Below are 16,006 nucleotides of genomic sequence, written 5' to 3' on the forward strand. Positions count from 1 at the left end.
AATTTCATATTTGGTTTAAACATTATTTTATTGAGCACAATTCAGTTACAACATGTTTATGCATACAGGATTGAGTAGGATTTGAAACTCTTGAAACTCTCTCCTTAAATATTTACGTTTAGCATGTTAAATCACTGTAACTTATGAAGTGATTGATAATATAAATTGCTTGCAGTTTATTCATCTACATTTCTATATTATAATTTTTGTGTTTTTATTTGATATACGGAAAGTATTTTCGAAAGCCATAATAAAATTCAATAATGCCTTTAAGGAGGTAGGTTACCTTGTTACCAGGGTAAATTCATATTACGCGAACCGCAGCACTTTTTTGTATTTCGTGTAATATAATGTTTTAACTGCTACAATCTCAATTTAGTTTATCTCTGTCCCTTCAGGTTAAATTTTTATCCAGGTTTGAAGAACATAACCCTCCAAAGGTATTTTATATTGAAAGAAGAAGGAAAATACGGATATTTAACACTTTTTACTGTATTTTAGTTTCATTGATATCCGTAGAAGTCTGCATAATTGATAATTTTATTAGTATGCGCGTTAGCTTTCTAATATAAGCTTAAAATGTATATGTCGCGGGGCTTGCGTTTCCATGGTAACGCATTTTCTCTCATTTTTAAACAATTATGTATAAAAACGGATTTTTTATGGCTTCAGTGCAATTCTGTAAATGAACAACATGGAATATTTGGGTAATATAATTAGCAAAATACCAAGCACTTTACATGGTACCCTATTTTTCTTAAAGTTTAAAGTAACCATGGCAAAGAGATGTTTAAAATAGCTTATATCTTGCTTTTTGTAGTAATTTCTTATATAAGATATTGAATAAAATTATCTTTCTTGTTTATGCAGCTTTAAAACGTATTATTTCTAAAGTAAGTTATATTTTCGTGTTATTTGCATTTATTCAAACAAATTTCACAGCTTAAAATACTTACAGCAGTACCCTTCGTCTGGCATTTTTCATGGAAAAATCGTTCAGCATTCTACTATTATTCTCATGGATTTTGTTAAAATGAAAAAAAAAAAGAGCCGAAGCTATGTTCCTTAAATTCACCAGTGTCAACGCTTTTGAATTTTACACTCAGCTATATAGGTCACGGGCTTCGTTTCCATGGTAACGTCAATTCAATTCAAGAAACCACAATTTTTTACTGAAATTTGAACAATTTTAGATATTAGTTTAGTATATAAGTAACAAATTATCAACATAAACTGAAAAGTAGGTATTACAAATCAAACTGCTAGTTTTTTTTTTTAAATAGCCGTAACAAGTAACCGTTCACTCAACTTTATTCCAAATAACATTGGTTACCATCATCCATTTTCTTTCATTCTGCATAACATTTCAATATAACTACATAAAAGAAGCAACATATTGATTATAATTCAGAGCAAAAGACTCATAAAGTATTTCAGCAAATAATAGTTATTTGAAAGTAGTTCAAATAAAGAAAATGCACAGAATTACGTAGTTTCAGAATAAAAGCTATTAAATTTTGCGCGGTAACTGACACGTATCATCATGAGGTCAATGACGTCATTTTAAGGCAACATTGTTTTGAAGCGTTCCTGTGGCAATTTATGCATTATTTCTGCATTATTAAACCATAAATCATCGGATCGGAGACAGGTTCATGATTTGTTTTCAGAAGAATGGATATACAAACACATTTACATTGTCGTGAACAGCGTCGTAAATCGTCACGTTAGCTTCCGGTTGGACATGCGCACGTACAAATATTAAGGTAACCTACCTCCTTAAATGAAACAGTTTATACGAACTCCTTATTCGTACCTTGATAAATAAGTTCCATATCTTTTGCCGACGAAGGTGTCCCTTTTAGATTTTTGGTGACAACAAGTACATGACGTGTTATCAAAACATGATACACATTGGCAAATTAAATTATTAAACTATTATGTACATAAATAAAAACCGTGTAAGCCGCATCAAATCTAGGACAGCACAAAAAGGGAAATATCCATTATTTCCATTGTGGTGTTTGTTAATGATGTCCATAAAACATGACAAGAAGACAGCCTGCAGGATATAGTTTCATGAAAGACATACACATAGTAAAATCTAGGAAAAACAATATACTAAAATGCTAATCTGCTAAAAATAATACTGCAGACAAAGTTATATGTACAGATGCAATTAGTACTTTGAAGAACAAAATGACATTCTAATATATATAATACTGGCGTTTAAATACTTACATCACTGCATACTTATCTATTTAGTTGTTTACTATAAAGCATGCCCATATAAATGATATTTTGCCAAAATTAAAAAAAAATCAGTTGTGAAAGAAAAGATATTGATAAAAAAGATTTTTTCTAACTAATTATGCACCTGAGGAAGAAGTTGTCCCCATTGTGTTGACAGAATAAAATGTACCTCCTACATTATGTTAGAAATATAAAGGAAACTAGTAGACAGTTGGCTAACTTGGAAAAGAGGCCTGGTTAACAAATCCGTAGGCATTTTTAGTACAATATGGTATAATACCTTAAAACGTTTGTTATTCTTTCTTCTATTCAACCAGAGTGGATACCAGACTGAAATATCCATTTTTATTTTTTTGTCAGGCCCCAAAAGGGGACAATTAGTTTTTTCTCAATTTTAAGGGAAATTAAAGAGAATTTTCATTTCTATCATTATTTGATGAAATGTGTATCTGTTTTAGATTAAATGTATTGTAATATGAATAAATATATTTATCACACTAATTATCTTAGAATTTGAGGCCCATAACAGGGTTTTTAAAAAAATATTTTGAAATTTTTGATAGGTATCGCATAATTTAGAAGTATATTGTTTTTACTCTATTTGTGAAATCTCTACGATAATAAGGTTAAGTATTTAAGGTTCAGGTGTGTAACAGGCATTCTAATACACAAAATAATAAAAAAGGCACCACTATGGGGTCATGTTATTGCAAATGTTAAAGTTTGTTGAAAAAAAAATTGGTAAATCGCCTTCTTCTTTCATATGTTGTAAACCATAAAATTTACCAGAATATTTTCTTTACAGCAATTAAATATTTGTTCTAAGGTAGTTTTTTTGTACATCCCCCTCCCCCAAAAGAAATAAAAAATAAAAAATTGAGGCTCCAAAGGGGTTTAAATTACTCACATTTCATGACAATTTAGATAAATAAGTAGTAATTAGTTAACAGAAAATCATTGCTGAAATATATTTAGCATATGACGATTTATGATTCACCATTTTATATGTGGTATTCACATCTCTTTAATAGGATGTAAGTGGAACTTTAACTAATATGCCATAGTATAAATATAGCTCAAAGACCAGATTATTCTTAAATGTGTGCCCTCTTGATATACTAGTTGCAAGCCTACAATTATATTCATTGGCAATGTCACCTATACATGTTTCTTTATTCATCTGATCTCTTGTAACATTGGAATATACCTTAAACAACAATCAGATCACTTGATTCAGCTAGCCAGAGAGACAAATCAAAGACATTTTTAACCAATTTGGTATCAGCGGAGGAGTTTTCAAGTATTTAGGTTTCCGCTGCTCAATCTGGAGGTCAGCATTTCATGTACCACATGACACCAGTACTGGTGTGTGTCCACTTCAGTAAATGTCACAATGACATTGCACAGCTGATAGTTACATTTTATTATTGTAAGTATTTCATTACTTGAAAAGGATAACTAGTGTTCATGTGAACATGTAACACCTATTTTCCCAACCAGCTACGTTTTTGGTAGGTGGTGTTTATGAAGTAGCCACAAAAGGGCTAGAAATAATGTAATCATTAGTATTTTGTGTAATTTTGTGCCTTGCAGATTATAGATATCGGCTCTTCTTGGTCCTCATATACTCGCCTCTATTCATGCTATAGGAACAAGAGTGTCCAGGACCTGTGAAATCTGTTTGTTTACAATTTTGATAACAGATTAAGTATGCATGTTTTGTTGTTCGTTATTAACGATAGTTATACTTGTAAGGGTTCCTAAGTGTAAGCGTTTTTATGTACAAATGACTGCATGAAACGCCACATCATTTTCCTGGCACCTTAGTGATGGTCAGGTCTAGATTCCAACCTGAGGGCCCTCCATGTAGTTTCAGCTCAACATTAAAAAATTGTTAATGATCATTTTTTCAGTTCTAGGCTTATTATGATCTAGAAGCTTATTTTGCTCAGGTTGAAAGAACTGAGTACATGTCTTAATAGTTGTTAGGCTTACTTTGTATCTAAATTTACAGAAACATTTCGTGCCATTGCGTCTTTTATTTACACTGTTGCGCAACTCTGAAAAGTTGAAAGGATTAGAAGAAAGGTTTACTTCACTTTTTACCGGTTTAATTTCCAAGTTGTGTTTCTGCAACTGACAGTTCCTAATCTGTGCTCCACTTTGTTCCTTTGTGTGTCCGTATCTTTCTCGTTGTCTATATAATATATTTTGTTCATGTATATTAAAAGTTAATCATGTACACATCCATGCAATCACTGATATGGGGATTTTGTTTGAGGGGGGAGGTTCTTTCTTCGAACGTAATTTTTCTTAATGATTATTTGTTCATGCGATATTTTTGTCTAGCCTTGTGCTTTGAAAATACTCTCAAAAAGAAAAATGCAACATCTATTCTTTAGGACAGTCTAAGCATGACGTGTGTTTCCAGATTTTATTTACTTCACAACAGTGGGCAGTGTTGCATTTTCCATTACTGCTCATGAACAGACTCAATAAAACCGAGTCTGCAATTTTCACTGTTTGCCTTGTTTTCGGTGCTTCCGAGGGATCTACTTTCCAGATTTTATTTACTTCACAACAGCGGGTGTTAAGTGCTGTGTGGCGGCCGATAAAAGTCGCCCCGACTTCATCTCAGTGTTGTTATATTTTCTGGTCCTTCGGGATCATTGATTTCAATTTATTTAGATTTGAAGATTGAATACTGCTTAAGCCGGAGCTAGGGGGCGTGGGCAGTGTTGCATTTTCCATTAGTGCTCATGAACAGACTCAATAAAACCGAGTCTGCAATTTTCACTGATTGCCTTGTTTTCGGTGCTTCCGAGGGATCTACTTTCCAGATTTTATTTACATGAACATATGGCGCCTGTGTTGTAATTCATTTCACTACCACCTTAGAAACTCATATTAATTACATATTTCGATATACAGAAATTCAATCATCAGTAAGGAATGGCATACCAAATATCCTTAAAAGTCTTGATACTCTTAAAGGATTAATAAATTGACCAAGAGTTTAAGTTTGATAAGTTTAAAGTTTTTACCTTGCAAAACACTTTTGGGTGATGTAGACGCGATTACAAACATTTACGTGTAGTGTAATGTCACAAAAGATTTTCTATATTGTAGTAGTATTATTACATCTGGTGACTCCACCATTTCAAAACAACTGAATGTCAATTGGTCTTATGGCATACAACTGCTTCAACAAAATATTTTTGAAAAATGCCTGTTCTGGCCATGGATAAAGTCCGATAACGATTTTAATAACAACACCTGCCCAAAAACCTTGCGCTCGACTATTCAACAACTTCTAAGTTTCACAAGGACCATGACTGGGCAAGACTTACAAAACCACATGTCACCAAAGGTGACACCAACACCAGTGTTAACAGAATAGCTCTCACTATTCTTCAGATGCAATGGAATTTTGAAAAGTCTGGCAATTTATGTGTGTTTATCAATGTACCTCAAATATTTACACACAATGTTTTGCAAAAACAATGAAATATTTGCCAGAATATGGTATTGTGTGTTTACTTTTTTGAGTGTATATATCGGTTCAGTATTCCATAATTGGGCAATTTGACTGTATGTGTCTCAAAAGCTAGTACCAATAAACCGATATTTTACGCACTCTTATTGTAGTAATCATTAAATGAAAATAAGGAAATGAAATGCAGCGAAGTAACATGTATATGTAATATATTGGCTCTACAATTTCTTGAAATTCTCAGAGTTACTTATTCTATATGTATCAAAGTGTTTTGCGAAAGTCTCGGGTTTAGTGTTCTCAGAGGTCAATAGAAAGTGATGCTGCAATAATAAAAACCAATAAAATTACTTTACACAATAAGTTTCCGTACAGTTAATGTTTTAAGACTGCGTGAGTATATCCACACACTTAACTGAATGTTACGTTGATAGCAAAAATGATATGCAGCATGTACGGTTAAAATTGTTCATTTTGCGTGTAACTCCTTTTGGGGCCTCTTGAACTATATATGAAATTTCAAAAAAATGTAATATGTCTTAGTTTTTTATATGCACTGGATACTATAGAGGATAAACATTCATTTCTTAATTACATGTTAATACCAATGTACCGCTAATTTTAACATATTGGATACGTCACATCATCATGTAAATGCCGTCTGACGGAGAACCCCCAATTTAGGGCCTCTTAGTCTTTAACTTCACTTGAAAATTACATTTATACGTCAAATTATATTATATAATTGACTCTTTCCACTCTATTATATATTTAAGTCAGATTTACCTTAACCTGTAATTTAAACAAAATTTTACTTTCAATTATTATTTCTTATCACGTGCACCCCTTTTGGGGCCTCACAAAAAGTTGAATAGGAATATTTGAGCTTGGTGTCCTACCTGGCTGAATTCCATATATCCCAACGAACATTTTGATGTATGATACCATATTGTACTTAAAATGCCTACGGATTTTTTTCTCGGGGCTTTCGCCAACTGTCTATAGATGGTAAAGCGAGTCCACGTGTTGAATAACAGGTCTCAGTACAATGATTGTACGACTTTTGATCAAGAATCATCAATGTTCTTCCTCGCAGGATTATATGTTATATCTATTGACCAAAATACATCACGTTATTTCACACCAGTTGAGTTTAGATCGGGCTGCTATGTTTAGTAGGGCGTACTTTAAGCATAAACATGAATATATTAGATGCTTTAATGAAGACCAAACAGCTTTAATCAGCATCAGTCCATTTCGTAACTGTATGATTAAAATAATGTGCCATTTTTCATTATATCATATCTCGTGAAACTCGCTTTTGAGAGTTTTTCGACGTATCCTACAGACTACACGATTGTCATAGAACACGTTTTCTTACATTTTAAGCATCTTTTAAAGCACTTTTTACTATCAATGCTTTGAATACTACAAGATTGGAAAAAAAAAGAAACTGACACCGGGAGTACATTCTCGCACAAGCTTTTTAATGCGCAACCCATGGGTACTAAACGTGATACACGTAAACTATGGAACATTATTGAGGCATTGCATCTTGGTGTGATACATATCGATGTTACATGCCACATTCATTACATTGTAATTTAAGTATTACAGCTATCATATCAACACACTAGATGTCACTCACGTTCTTGTGTGGGAAATGTCCGTGAAACCAACGACGTCAGTCGGTTTCTATTTGTCCATTAACAGGATGCATCGCCTATTATCCTTATTTAGGCGTCCGGTAATCAGCTTAACAAAGGCTTGTATATCAGTAACGCGTATGTATGCTATTTGATCGCGTACAGCCGTGAGCTCGAAGATGAACCACTCATTTGAAAAAATAAGTAAAACATTTCAATACACATTTGCTACTGATTGCTGCCACTTGAGATGACTACAGGCAATCTCCAATCAGTGCTAAAGTAACCTTCGGTCAGATAAGACGTAACTCAAGTGCATTATGGATTGGTGTTTATTAACAGTACAGACTTTGAGTTATAAAAATTTAAGAATGATTGAATAATGTACATAAGTTAAAGGGTAAGGGCAGATTTCCAGGAAGCATCCATTCCAAACACAACCATAGAGCCATGCATCGCAAAGTAGGTCATATAAACATTAACACTATAAGGGGGATTTAGAACCAGAGGAGTGCATTTCTCTTTAGACAAGAAACACGCCTTAAAATTTCAGTTCTGGAAATTTACTTTGAAAACTGGAATAGATTAACTTCAAACTCAAGACTTTTAGATATAGTCACAGTTAGTTTTACCTCCGACCAGATTCTAGCTCTTTCATTTGTTGAGTAGTGTCACGTGGTTGCCATATATATTTCTATAGAGGGTCAGTGGATGACTTTATAAAGCTTGGCGGACTACCTTTTGTAATTTTTCTTATCTGGTTTTGGAGAATAACTGCAGAGAGACATATTTATGCAATTATTTTTTTTTATAAACGCGCTTTTATTAGGTACGTGAGACCATGGTACAAATGTATAGTGTATGCATACCGTATTTGCATTACTACAAAATAGTTTTTATAACGGAAACGCTCGGAGAAACGGAAAGTGACCCATGTCAGCGTTTGTTCAGGATTTAAGCTTTCTGCACTTCAGTCTAGAAATATAGTGCATCTGGAATGGAGTGTTATTGAATAAAACCATCGAGGAAACGGGTTGCCTATTTGTTCTGTCAAGCAGCGTTATGGCGTGTGTATAAGTCACGTCTAGCGTTTGCTTGATGAGGATGGGTAATCCGGCATGCAACTGACATGACTGAACTTCGGACAAAATTTCACTTGGTAACAAATTATAATCATTCATTAATGTTCAGCAGAACTAAAGGCAGTGTGTTTTTGTTTACAACCTTTTGTAAAAATAAACATTCAGTACACATAAGAATTAGGTCAGACAATACTGTAACAGTAATCTGAATCAGTATGCGGGGTTCTACTAAGCAAATTCTTAATGAAATAACCACAGTGACAGCACTTTGGTTTTTCGCTATTCAAATCAAACAACTATGGTTATCAGCAGAGCATATTTCAGGCAAATATGGTTATGAACAGAGCATATTTCAGGCAAAAGTAATGTCATTGAAGATTCTGAATCTCGATATTCAAACTTGACACAGACTGTATGTAGAGCATATTTGTTTCACATAATTGTGGACTTGTATGGTATTTCAGACTTAGATTTATTTGCTTCACGTTTAAATAATCAAATGAAATCGTTTTAATCATGGATACCAGAATATATGTTCTCTTATTGCATCCAATTAAAGCTGGAAAGGAAAGCTTAATTATTTGTTTCCTCCTTTCAGCTTGATAGGTATGCATTACGGAAAATAGAGCAAGACCAAATGGAAGCAATATTGACAGTAACAAGAGACTTTTCCTAATTATATAAGTATATCCAATTCTAAAGGAACGGCATTTAACAGTTTTCAGAAAATCAGAGAAACACTCCAATGTAATGGATTATCAGATGATGTTGTCAATATCATTTTGCAGTCATGGAAAGATAAGAATGCAATACGGGAGAAAGTTTGATAAAATTGACGTGTTTTTCCAGTGCACAATAATGCATTACGGGAGTAACTTCGAAATATGGATATGTTTTTCCAATGAATAATTACTAGATACCTATTCCAAAAATAAATAATATTCTGGAATTTCTAGCATCATTTTGAGTTATAGTTCCATTAACACAGCTAGATCAGCCTTAAGTTCTTTCTTTGGTACATGTGAACTTGAATAATCAGTGGCCAAGCATTTTAATAATGAGGGGAGTATTTTATTAAGACCGGCACTCCAAAGATATAATGTTACCGGGGATGTTAATAAGGTGTTATGGTGTATAGAACAAATCCAGTTAGATAGTGACTTCAAACATTTAATCGTTAAAACTGTAATGCTGGTATGTCTTCTTTCTGGACAAAGAATACAATCTATGCATTTAATTGGTCTTAGATGTATGGACTTTATTAGTGTGAACTTAGTTTAGATTAGGTTTGGAGATTTACTCAAACATTCAGGGCCCGGTAAGCACTTAGATGAGATGGTTTTAAACGATATTCAAATAAATCTTTGTGCATAGTTACGAGTTACGGTTTGAAATATTATTAATAAAGAACAGGAATCTTGCAAGAAAATGAAAACTGTCTGTTTATGTGTAGGTTACTAACCGAGTAGGAGGTGTTCATGAATTGAAAATACCCGCGCTTCTGCGAATCGTGACACCGATAGCGAGTAGCTTTTTTGTAAGCCGATTATTCGTTGGGAGTTTTTTCTTTGTTTGATTTTACAGAAAAAACAAACAAACAAACAAACAAAGCATCAGTATTGTCTATGCTTCTACTCTCCCTAACTTCAATATTTCACATTCTGAAGTTCACATTCACATGAAGTTTTTGAACTGAATGAAAAGTCCTCAATTTTTTTTCATTGTTTTTTTTTATCTTTGTAATCTTTAGTTGCGTGTTTATAAAACATGTTTCATGATAAACTTAGTTTCGGGCTCTGCATTTACGATTTCGTCGTCATCATCATCATCATCATCATCATCATCATATAACAATAATATTTATAATTATTATCTGCTTCTTCTTCTGCTCCTCCTTTTTTAGTGCTGAGACATGAATGTATCTCAAGAATATTGTAGATGAAAATATTACGATGGTAATTCAAAGGTCAAAATTTACAGTTTTTGAAAATCATAAGTATACATTTATAAATGCTACTTGAAGAAGGTTTTATCTATTGTCCGTAAGTATTGACCTGGCATTCATTAATCTTCGTCAATATTTCGTTGTTGTTGTTTTTTTTTTTGCTATTTTACGAAATATTTTATCCTAAATAACCAATATAAATAACCAATGGGACGGTGGCGTAGTGGTTGCTGTTTGACTGCTACGCACGTTACCATGAGTTCAAAATCACCTCAGACTAATTTTCTATTTCAGTGTTATGTTGTTATCGATGTTACTTTAATTCTTACAATAATTATCTATGTAACATATTTCACAAATTCTGACTGTTTTCTCTTGTATTTTTTGTTTTCTGGAAACGCTGGTGACAAGTACTTTGTCTTTTATCTAATATACTTTCAGAGATGTTTTATTCAACATTTCCAACATTTCTCATAACGGTTATATCTCCAGAAATAAACCAAAAGTACGCAGATGAAATTGGGGAAGGTGGAGGGGGTGGGGTGGGAATGGTCCTACGCAGGAGTTTATTTAAATATACCGATTGGAAGCTAAACGTTTTAACCGTATGTGACATTGTGAAAATTATAAAGAAATATATACATAGTATTTATATCGCTATTTAGCTTCAGATACCTATAATTAATTTACGGAAAATATACAAAATATTCAGGAGTACCAGATCAATTCATCTAACATTCTTTTCATGTGCTCAGGTATGGTATGATACCTGTGCATGTGCGCAGGTATTCTATGTAGGTATTCATTTTGGTTACTAACCCGCAGAGAACAATAGAACAGTTGTGTCATAGTTTTTTCAAACCTTTTAAAACGTTACCAAAGACAAAATATGTAGATGGATTAAGGGTATAATGCAAAAGGCAGACATTGACACATCAATTTCATACTTCATAGCATTCGCTCTGCTTTAGTTTCTCAGGCTAGTAAATGCAGGTTGCCAATACTAGAGACAGTTATAAGGACAGGTGGCTGGAGAAGAGAATCCACATTCTATTACCACTGACACCTCATTTGCTGAGACCATTTTACATAAAAACAGCTGTTAATTATTGCAAAGTTATAGATATCGGAAGTAATTGTAAACAAATAAATTGGATAGTATCGTCTTGACATTTTTATGTAGGGATAGTTTGTGAAATTTTAAGTTACTTTTATGTTTACTGTATGCATGAAAATAAATTTAGTGACAGGGGATCAATTAACTTACGTATTCAATGATGTATCTTTAATGTAGCACTTGTTGTGGCTGGATGAGCTCTAAAGGTTTAAGTGGCACATATCAGTAGCATATGTGCATTGAAATGGTATTGTACAATTATACGAACGTTTTGAAGTATGATTTTAATTCCATGAAATCAAAATATGCTACTGTGGGTGTCACTTGCCCGACCAATCTCTTCCTATATGCAATATGAAACTTACATTCAACTACAAGCTTTGAAAATTGGAGATTGCCTTTAGTCATCTCAACTGACACTGACACAAGAGCATCATTTACAGAATCGGCAAGGAAACCAGAAATAAAGCAATGTGGAAAGAAAAAAATGTGGACTGTGTAAATTTCTGATAGAAGGAAATAAATACCACTTCAAAAATGGCCGACAATTCCATATAAAATTTTCCGGTACGTGTGAAATACAAAATGTCATATATGCAATAAAATGTTCTGGATGTTCAAAAGACTATATTGGAGAGACGTCCAGAATTTCCATTACTTTTTTTTCGAAAATGTTCAAACCTTCAACATGTTTAGTTGTAACTGCACCAACCTTGCCCCCCAGCCATGTTCAAGATTTCTTACTTGATTGTGTTCTCTTAAGGACATTTGTTCTTTTAAGTTCAGATGTACATGTTAAGACCAATTCTCTGTAAGAACCAAAAAAAGTTGGAAACTCATAGTCACAGATTTCCTTTAAACCGATTTTTTCTTGAAGAGGGTGCAAAATTAAGAAAATCCTGATTTTCATTTTTTCAATATATGTCCCGGTTTCCATGGAAACGAGGATGCAGATCCCCAACTTGCTGAATTTTCAAAAGAGTAGGGGTGCTTGCCTATTTTGTTATCTGGAAAGTACTAGAAAGTGTCCTTTATTTTCGCACTTGCAAATTTTAAAGGCAAATGAACAAGGTTTCATACCAAACTAATATTTCCAAATATTTATTTGATTCTTGTATGATCTAGACTTTTATCTGCAAGAAAAAATATATTTATGGAGCAAAACATATGCTTATATTGTGCTCTACGTCTTGAAAAGTGCACAGGTCTCAGCAGAAAAGTATATTTGTTTGTATAAAGGGAAGATGATATTTCAAAAAGAAACATAAATCGTAGTGGGTCATTCAGACACATTCTTGTAGATTTGGGCCAAAGTTTATGATTTGGGGCATTTTTCCTATTTTTATTACCTCCCCTTGATGATCTTCATTTAGGAAATCACAAAGAGCTTATCTAAGTTTACTTCCTGGATTATGCTGAATTCAGATTTCTACTCGGATTTTGCAAATTTTTAGTATGTAGATACAATGACAGTCAGAGATTTTATGCTAAATGGGCATGTGATGCTGGGATGTGTCCCTTCAAACCAAGTCCACGTTTAAAATTTGCTGAATAGCGACATTGTTTGGGAAAAATACTCTGGCAGAAGAGTCTAAACTGTTTATTTCCATAAGTGAAGTTTGTATCAACTGACTGAAGGATCAGTGTTAAAGGATAACACTACACTGAAAACAGGTGAGTCTCATAATATTTTGTTTTAATATGACATGTAAAAATTTCAAGCTATGCAAGATATGTGCTCACTTCCTTCAACAGATTCAAAGACCATACAGAGGTTATTGTCTTAAATATTGGACAGACATTTCTTATTATTTTACCAAGATAAAACTTACAGGCATTTTCCCATCATTTTGGGAATACCATGCACCAACACCAGTGGAATTTGGAAAATGCTCTCAGAAATTGTCTAATGTGGAAATTTCCAAATTACCAAAATCTATGTAAAGATATTTTTTGTGTAAAATATTAATGGATTACATTTCAGTAATTGAGCAACACTATAAATGTTGTTGTAATAACCTAAATATAGATATATACAAATTTTCAAAACCATTTTAAAACATCAAACACCCATATAAGGTAACACATTTGGGAATTTTATATTCAGACTTGGGAAGAAACATACTGTTTTCTTTGGGATTACCTCGTTTTATTGGAGGTAGATTTATAATGGAAAAAAGCCTGATTTTAGTTGTAAATGACCATTAGCATGCTTTTTATGTTATCTGTAAAAAGCAGATAAAGACATATTTTCATTTCAAAATGTATATATTTTTGTAAATTTATTTGTTTTGTTTTTCAGCTGTGAGTTGTTTCTTTTGAAAATGACTGCTTGATGATAAAGTTTCAAACAACTATGAAGTGAGTGGATGTTCTAGAGTTGTAATCATAATTTAGTCATTTGCAACATTGTATGTGTTTTCCAAAAGTACCTGTAGAAATATAGACTTACTGAAGTAAAAACTCACTGAATGCTGAAAAATGAAAACATTTAATTGCATCCATTGCTACACATAAGTCAGCATGTTTTAATCTGCACATGCCTGTTTTACTGTTTTACAAGTACATATTGAATGTAAATGGTTTGTGTCAAAGTTAATATGTTTATATATATATATTTACACATCAGAGGCCTACATGTATTTAAATAAAGAATAAAGTCCCCCACATGCCCATATTCATACAAGTATGAAATCTTGACCTCTCAATCTATGGTACAAGAATAGTTAGTAGGACCTCATATAACTTATATTGACATACATTTGTATTGTGACTATAAATATTGATAAGTTTTTGAAATTCTAAAATATACCCTTTTTAAGAAAAGGACCCTCTGCACATGTATGAGAAACAGATTTTACTTTTAAGGTGGTCCATATAATGTTGAAAAGGATAAAATCCTGTATCTGTCAAAATGTAACAACAGTAACAACCATTTTAGTTTGATTTGTGTTTATTCCAGACTAATTCTTCAAAGAATGAATGCTCATCACCATCCTTATATTGGAATAAAAGGAAGGAAGGTATCTACATTTTATTTATAGTTTGTCTTAGTGTCTGATCAGGTCTGATTTCAGATCTTTATAAATGCTTGATTGAATGTTATTTTTTGACAGAATATTTATGAACTTTGCTTAGAATTTCATGTATCTTAAATTTAATCAAAGTGTAGCAAAGCCAAAAGTATTTAATGTATTTCATACAATTGTTCCTTTTAAAATCATTTCAAGGAGGGGGAGGGCTATGTGATAAATTATTTTCATTAAAAGAATAAAGGAAAGATGTATATATTATGCATTTACTTATATAAAATTTATTAAATGATTGAAATAGTGTATGTAATTTTTATTCATTTACAAATTTGTGAAAGGAAACCCTCCAGCTGGCTTGTAGAAGATCAGTAGTTCTACCCAGTAACATGATGTCACAAATATTTTAACTGGAGAGCCCATCCCCATCCCAGCACCACCAATAGTCAAATGAAAGACAGTCAGATTGTTATTCTCTCACATCTCTATTTTTCAGTGACAGCTACAGTCATGGTAAAAGTAAATGCAGTCAAAAGACCTCTGATATCACCTGAAGAGCCAGCCTTCTCAAGATTCTGTATCAAATAAAAATAACAAGGACTGCTAAAAAGACTTTTTATAACTTGCAAATGTGCAGTCTGTGACATAACTGTCTGATCCAGGTAGTTTAGTGTTGACAAGATGACATTTCATCTCTATAGTAGAGGACACAATTTTGAAATGCAGTATGTCATTGTGAAGGCAAAATATTTATGAATAGTGTGTGTGTGTTTTCCAAATAGAGAGGCTGAAAGTGGGGAATCATCAATTAGTGTTTTTGGAATAAGTTATGGACATCTGAATAGTGATGATCTGTCCCTTTTTTGGATTGCCACAGACCAAAATAATGATTGGTGCCTTTGACATAAATAGAAGAACTCACACTGGACACCTGAAGATGGAATTATGTTTGTTTGCATTAATGTTTCTTTTTCAGATTTTATGGGAAAAAATAGAATGTCATTTCTTAAAAATGTTGATAGTTGTTTAACCAAAGGCCCTGTAATTGAAAAATATCTTTATTCTTGACTTTATATTAAAATTAAAAAAATCTGATACTGTTTGATTACTTTTGCATGTATAACATTAAATTTGTTATATTTAAATTTGATAAAATTTAATGTATTTTGAAAAAGATGCACTTGAACATATCTAAATGGAATAAACACATGACAGTCTTTGAATATCTGTAAAAAAGCACATGTTTTGCAGTTCTCATCAGATTTGGTTACCAATTTACAGCATAATTATACATGAAGGCCTATTACTCAGACATATGCAGGTCTAATTGTATATTTTCTACCATAGATCATTTTATTTCATATAGATTTTTTAAATCTTTAAAAACAACTGAGAAAATATAGCAAAACAAAACAATGGTTGAATTAGTACACTTGATTTT

General features: G+C 32.6%; 1 protein-coding gene and 1 long non-coding RNA gene across 3 annotated transcripts in view; both read left to right on the forward strand.

Annotated features, from left to right (window-relative positions):
- The window catches only part of LOC128546200 (sushi, von Willebrand factor type A, EGF and pentraxin domain-containing protein 1-like), a 51,290-nt gene that overhangs the window by 12,416 nt on the left and 22,868 nt on the right, over window positions 1-16,006 (forward strand). The gene's annotated exons all lie outside the window — the stretch shown is intronic.
- On the forward strand, window positions 20-15,507 carry LOC128555041 (uncharacterized). Of its 2 annotated transcripts, XR_008369761.1 has the most exons (4): window positions 20-13,210; window positions 13,839-13,897; window positions 14,499-14,559; window positions 15,062-15,507. It is a non-coding gene; the product is annotated as an uncharacterized LOC128555041 (long non-coding RNA). The 2 variants fall into 2 exon arrangements; XR_008369760.1 differs by lacking the exon at window positions 20-13,210 and having other exon boundaries at window positions 13,445-13,897.

This window comes from Mercenaria mercenaria, unplaced genomic scaffold (genome assembly GCF_021730395.1).
Source record: "Mercenaria mercenaria strain notata unplaced genomic scaffold, MADL_Memer_1 contig_967, whole genome shotgun sequence".
Taxonomy (NCBI): Eukaryota; Metazoa; Mollusca; class Bivalvia; order Venerida; family Veneridae; genus Mercenaria; species Mercenaria mercenaria.